This window comes from Labrus mixtus, chromosome 12 (assembly GCF_963584025.1).
Source record: "Labrus mixtus chromosome 12, fLabMix1.1, whole genome shotgun sequence".
Taxonomy (NCBI): domain Eukaryota; kingdom Metazoa; phylum Chordata; class Actinopteri; order Labriformes; family Labridae; genus Labrus; species Labrus mixtus.
This window is the reverse complement of record NC_083623.1, coordinates 432,501-440,000: the sequence shown is the minus strand read 5'-3', so window position 1 is coordinate 440,000 and position 7,500 is coordinate 432,501.

The following is a 7,500-nucleotide window of genomic DNA, read 5'->3' as shown; positions in this document are numbered from 1 at the left end:
TCTGTGACTCTCTGACTCTCTGACTCTGTGACTCTCTGACTCTCTGACTCTGTGACTCTCTGACTCTCTGACTCTGTGACTCTCTGACTCTGTGACTCTCTGACTCTGTGACTCTCTGACTCTGTGACTCTCTGACTCTCTGACTCTCTGACTCTGTGACTCTCTGACTCTGTGACTCTCTGACTCTCTGACTCTCTGACTCTCTGACTCTCTGACTCTGTGACTCTCTGACTCTCTGACTCTGTGACTCTGTGACTCTCTGACTCTGTGACTCTGTGACTCTGTGACTCTCTGACTCTCTGAAGATGTGAGAGTGAAAACAGATCCACCTCTGACTCTCTGACTCTGTGACTCTGTGACTCTCTGACTCTCTGACTCTCTGAAGAAGATGTGAGAGTGAAAACAGATCCACCTCTGACTCTCTGCTCCTGATGATCTGAAGATGAAGTCAGAGGAAGGTGAGACAGGAACAGAGAATGTGTTGAACATGGAGAGAATCCAGAGTCTGGATGTTCAGGCGTTCTGCCAGCAGACAGCGAGGAGTCGACAGGAGACGACCGTGTTAACATGAAGCCGTGTGAGAGAGACGTGTGGGAGTCTGTTTCTCCTCCATCTGTCCGTCAGCGAGCGGAGAAATCCCCCCCACACCAACAACTCTTCACCATCTCTCTTTAAAACAACAGATTTAAAGATTCTTCTCCATTAACTTCATTGATTCACTCTGATCACTTTCATTTACGACCCTCTGAAGTCACTAAGGACAAAAACTGATATAAAAACTGAACAGATTGATATTTTCTTTCTCCTTTTTTCTACATAAATCTCTTAAACAACTTCAGCCCTGCTCAAAACTCCCAAACATTCAATCATTTTTAGGAATTTAACCCTTTAAATGCCAGTTTGATGACAAGATTCTGGATTGCTGGACTGTGAAGATGAGGAGCCCACTCCTCTCTCCAGCCTCTCTGGGGGGTCGATGCCTTCAGCTCCTCATGGACCCCCTGCAGATCTGAGGCCCCGATTGGGTGCCAACATCCATTTCAAACAGAAGACGCCTGAAGACATGTGACATGAAAACAGGGGGGGGGGGGGGGTGTCAGGGGGTACCGGAGGTGTTGGCTGCTGTCAGCTGATTTCACAGCGTCTCTGTTTTAAACGCTGCAGCGCTTCAGTTGTAATTATCGCTGACAAACCCCACACTGGCAGAGCCCCCCCCCCCCCATCTGATATGTATGCATTAGCTGCTGTTCATGGTACAGAGAGCACAGAGGACAGACCGAGAGCAGAGGAGGGGGGGGGGGGTGTCTTTGAACAGAGTCCTTCATCGTGTGTTCATTCAGCCTCCAGAGGAAGAGCTCTGTGTGTCTGAGATCAGAGCAGAGCCCCCCCCCCCCCCCCCCCCCCCCCCCACCCACCCCCACACACACACACACACACACACACACACACACACACACACACATCCACACACACACACACACACAGACACACACACACACACATCCACACACACACACACACACATCCACACACACACACACACACATCCACACACACACACACACACACACACATCCAAACACACAAATCCACACACACACACACACACACAAATCCACACACACACACACACACACACATCCACACACACACACACACACACACACACACACACACACACACATCCACACACACACACACACTCATCCCACCCCCCCACCCCCACATCCACACACACACAAGAAGAAGAAGATTCTTTTGATTTTTAAAAAATACTTTATTTACATAATAAAGCTAAACAGGCAAACTGCTAAATTCAATCAAAAAACACATTCACATTAACAGCCGAGGAACTTTTCCATGTTCCCCGTGGTCCTGTGGAAACAGAACTCAAGCCTTAGCTGGGCTTTAATGTTGCACCTCCACAAGGCCACCACATCAACATTAGGTCTGTATCTTGTCTCGTCTTGTAATATAAATAGCTAATTTCGCTTCACCAATTAAAAAGTTCAAAAGTTGGCACTTCAATTTAGTTTCTTTTCTGTAACGGATTCCACTGATAAAAACAGGACCTGAAAAAACAACACCAAAAGAATTTTAAAAAACAGTTAAAAAAATAAATAAATAAATAAAACAAAAAAAAACAGTTAAAAACATTAAAAAACAGTTAAAAAAATAAAAAAAAGTTTAAAAAAAAAAAAAACGGTTAAAAAACTAAAAAAAAACAAAAAACAGTTAAAAAACTAAAAAACAGTTAAAAAAAAAAAAACTAAAAAAACTAAAAAAAAACAGTTAAAAAACTAAAAAAAAAAACAGTTAAAAAACAAAAAAATAAAAACAGTTAAAAAACTAAAAAACAGTTAAAAAACAAAAAAAACAGTTAAAAAAATTTAAAAAACAGTTAAAAAAAAACAGTTAAAAAACTAAAAAAAACAGTTAAAAAAATAAAAAACAGTTAAAAAAATAAAAAACAGTTAAAAAAATAAAAAAAACAGTTAAAAAACTAAAAAAAAACAGTTAAAAAAAAACAGTTAAAAAAAAAAAACAGTTAAAAAAACTAAAAAAAAACAGTTAAAAAAACTACAAAAAACAGTTAAAAAACAAAAAAAAAACAGTTAAAAAACTAAAAAAAACAGTTAAAAAACAAAAAAAACAGTCCCAGGTTATTTACTCGCCTGAATATGCAGCTGGCCACATCCCTCCACACTAAGTCAGGAGGTCCTGTTAGAAACTTCTGAACAAACTGTAACCTGAAGGTGGACAAGGCCCTGACCCCCCTCCTCTCTGGATAAAAACAAAACACCCTGTGGCACCCAATGCAAACCAGTCCAGAAGAAATTAATCATTTTGCTCTGGATCTGAGCCAACAGACCTGATGGGGGGTCCAAACAGGCTAGCCGGTGCCACAGTAAAGAGGCTACCAGGTTGTTTAAAACCAGTACCCTGCCTCTATACGACATCTGGGAATGTAGCCATCTCCACTTTGCTAACTTGCTCTCTACTTTTTCTGTTATGTTTTCCCAGTTCTTCTTTACAACATTTTCCTCTCCTAAAAAGAGGCCGAGGTATTTGAAGCCATCCCTTCTCCACACCAGGCTTTGAGGGAGGACAGGGAGGCTTTCACGCCACACACCAACAGCAACAGCTTCACTCTTACTCCAGTTGACCTTGGCAGAGGACATAACAGAAAACTTATCACTGACACTGATTAATGTGTTTACATCTTGTTGGTCTTTTAATAAAACAACAACATCATCAGCATAAGCAGATAAAACTATATTGCTATTAAAACCAGGTAAAAGCAGACCATGAACAGTTGTACGGATCTTCTGAAGGAGGGGTTCCAGGGAGAGTGCATAGAGCATCCCAGACAGAGCACAGCCCTGCCGAATGCCCCTATGCACCCTAAAAGGAGCACACAAGCTACCATTAATCTTCAGCACACTCTCAATGTCAACATACAACACCTGGATCTTGGCAATGAGACCAGCGCTGAACCCAAACCTCCTCATAGTTTTCCAAAGGAAGCAGTGCTCAACGTGGTCAAATGCCTTTTCTTGATCTAAAGAGATCAAACCAGTATTCAAGCCTAATGAACTGCAGACCTCCAAAACATCTGGAATCAGATAGATATTATCTATCATTGACCTGCCGGGCACACAGTACGTCTGGTCCCGATGGATGACCTGCTCCATAGCTTCTCTCAGGCGAGTGGCGAAGGCTTTGGAGAGGATTTTGTAATCGGTGCAGAGGAGAGACGCAGGGCGCCAGTTCTTCATCTCTTGTAAGTTTCCTTTTTTAGGCAAGAGTGTGATGACGGCCCTACGGCAGGACAGCGTGAGTGAACCGGTAGCCAAACTTTCATTACACACATCTAGATAATCATGAGCCAAGATCTCCCAGTAGGCTTTATAAAACTCTACAGTGAGTCCATCAATGCCCGGGGCTTTGCGGCCCTGCATGCTCTGGAGGGCTGTATACAATTCACGTACATCCAGAGGGCGCTCTAACTGGGAGTTGGTCTCCTCAGAGACCTGAGGTAGTCCACTGCAGAACTCCTCCAACAGCTCAACATTCTCTGTGTACTCACTCTTAAACAATGAGGAGTAAAACTGAACAGCTCTCTTCCTGATCTGACCTGGTTCACTCAGTTCCTGCCCCGTGTCTGACAGCAGGGAGTGGATCAACTTCCTCTGCCCGTGTTTCCTCTCCAAGCTAAAGAAGAAGCTAGAGGGAGCATCCATCTCTGTGATATTCTGGACTCGGGACCGGACCAGTGCACCTTGTACTTTGGTGTCCAGCAGGTTGACTAAAGTCGTCTTTTTAGTTTTGAGGATTTCAATATATCCTCGATCTCCTGTGGACTCACTCATTTGTTCTAGTTCCACTACATCAGTCTCCAGGTCTCTGATAGATCTGGTGATATCACGTGTAACATTGAGAGTATGCTGTTGACACAGTCATTTAATTTGAATCTTTCCATGGTCCCACCACTGCCTTAGACAGGTAAACTCACTCTTCCTCTGTCTAAAACCAAAAATAATTTAGTGCTTCTGTAAAACTTTGATCAATAGTTAAAACTGAATTAAAATGCCAGTAGGCGCTTTTAGGTCAAATGTTTCTAATAAAAACATCAAGTGATCTGTAAAACCCACTGGTAAAATCTGACATGTTTTAAATATACTCAAATGATGCTTAAAACAATAAAAACGATCAAGACGAGCTAAGGAGATTCTGTTCTCATTAACGTGGGACCATGTGTACTGTCTGGAGCTTGTGTGCATCCTTCTCCATACATCCACCAGGCTATGGGAAGAGACCAGCTGCTTCAGAGCCTGCTGGGACACTGGATGAGGCTCTGCATGGTTACGCTCTAAAAGCTCCTTTTCTGTACAATTAAAATCCCCTCCTAAAAATACAGAATCAGATGACCCACATTCCTTCAATTTTTCAGTGACTTTTAAGAAGAAACGCTTTCTCTCTGCACCGTTGTTTGGAGCATAAATATTCATAAAAACAATATTAAACTGCTCAAAAGCAGCTCGGACTAAAAGACTGTTTCTCAGAGCTGCCGCTCTGCGCGACCGCACCACCTTCTGCCCCGCACCACCTTCTGCATCGACCGGCTGCCCCACACCACCTTCTGCCCCGCACCACCTTCTGCCCCGCACCACCTTCTGCATCGACCGGCTGCCCCACACCACCTTCTGCCCCGCACCACCTTCTGCCCCGCACCACCTTCTGCATCGACCGGTTGCCCCGCAGCGGCCGGCTGCCCTCTGGACCAGACCCCTGCACCTCCGGAGCGCCGCTCCCCCGCGCCGGGCGGAGCCGAGTTGGCCCGTTTAGGACACGCTTTAATGCCATGTCCCTCTTCACCACAACCGAAACATTTCATATTTGAGGACGTCGCAAACAAAACATAATCAAAACCTTCCACTCGCACATGAAAGCGGATATTAAACTCCTCATTACGGTTGTTCAATATCATGAACAGTTGCCTCCGATGAGAGACAACATGTTTCAACAGAGGCGATTTACAGCCAGACAAAACTTTTCTGATAGGAGACACCACCTTCCCATGTCTGGACAGCTCCCTGCACAGAAAATCATCACTAATAAATGGAGGGACATTAGACATAGTGATTTTTGTTGCAGGCAGAATCAGCGGTGTTACCTGCACAAACATCCCATTCACAGAAATACCAGACTCCACCAGCAGGTGTGTCTGTTCCACTCTCTCTACAAACATAACAACACATCCATTCACACGCGCTGCAGACTTCACGGACTCATGTCCGATCAGCTCTCCCACAGCCAAAGCAACATCCTCCACGCTGCACAGAGAGCTGGCACCCACTTTGATGCCTGGAAAAACCCCCGCTGTTCACCATGGCGTCTCGAGACGCCGACCGGCCAGACAACACCTGGCCGTTAAAACCCACAAAAAAAAAACCCAAACTAAATAAACCCCGACAAACACTCAACTAAACAACTAACACCGACATCAAACTATACAAAGAAACAAAGAAACAAAGAAACAAAGAAACAAAGACAGAAAAACTGCAGAAAAACAAGTTCAAACTCTCCTGCTCTTCCACTCACACTCCTCTCTCAAGAAGAAGAAGAAGAAGAAGAAGAAGAAGAAGAAGAAGAAGAAGAAGAAGAAGGAGAAGAAGAAGAAGGAGAAGTCATCCTTAATTCAGGGGACAGAGTGAGACCTCCCTGCTGAAAGATGGGATTTGGATTTGGATTTGGATTTGGACGGTCTTCCAAGATGGCCTTTGCCTTTCGATGGCCGACATCATTCAAGTCAACTCCAACTATCTTTCTGCAGTTTAACAATATTTCTGTTTTTGTTAACGACGCTGAGGTTACCAAACCAGCAGATCATCACAAACGTCAAAATGGACTCATTAAAAGATGAAGAAAAGATTTTCAGAAGAGATTTGTCAACATTAAAAATCCTCAGTCTCTAATTGGTCCTTTTTGCAGCATGGCGTAAACGTCTCAGATGTTTGTGTCTCGTTGTAGTCAGAAAGATCTGGTAAGGTTTCTTCTGATTCACCTGACGAGTCCAGATAAACGTCTTGATTTAAGATATAAAGAGCCGAACATAAGGCATTATAATCACTTTATTAAACATTCACCGGAGAAGATTTGAGTTTTTGAAAACAACGGCGACTCAGCTTCACATAGAAAACCACAAACTGAAACATGTTCATTCTGTAAAAGAGAAAAGATGGAGACCACAGGAAACACCAGAAACCAGGATCCATATCATGTAGTCACATCCAGGTCTGTAGGTGGCGCTACTCGGAACTGGAGCTCCTGAGATAGTGAAGCCAAAACATTTAGAGCGCCCCCTGCTGACTGGCTGCAGTACAAGCCCGGAGTATGATGTCATGATTGACAGCTGTGTAAACCAATGAGGCTCCGGATTATCAGAGTAGAGGAACCTTTCCATCACCAAGTGTCTGCTTCAAACAATCTGAACCCACCTGAGCGACCTTTGACCTTTAATCAGGAAGGTAAACGTGCCAGGAGATGCATCATCCATCTTTATACACACTCATTGTTCTGCAGCTGTGGCATCTCTGGGCGTGACTTGATCCCCTGATGGTTTCTGCTCCTCCAGACCTCCTCTCATAAAACTCCCCAAAAAGTTGAAGCTTAAATCGAGCGTCCCACCGAGGAGAGTCGAGTTCCCCAAAGTGGATTTCTGGCTCCGGGCCCGAGCGTCCGTATCGACTTCTCTGACTGACGAGCTGCTCTCCAAAACTCTGAGAGAGCAAAGCGACTCCCTGCCTCATCAGTGTCTCAGATCTGCAGCAATGCACCAAAACCTGACCTGCAACACGGAGGAGGATTAACCACGCCGGCTCGGAGGTCACTGAAACACGAGTCACAGCTGCGTCTGACTTTGAAAAGTTTCAGGATGGAGACTGATCACAGAGAGAACATGGTGCTGCTGATCACCAGGTTCAGTTTGAGTTTCAT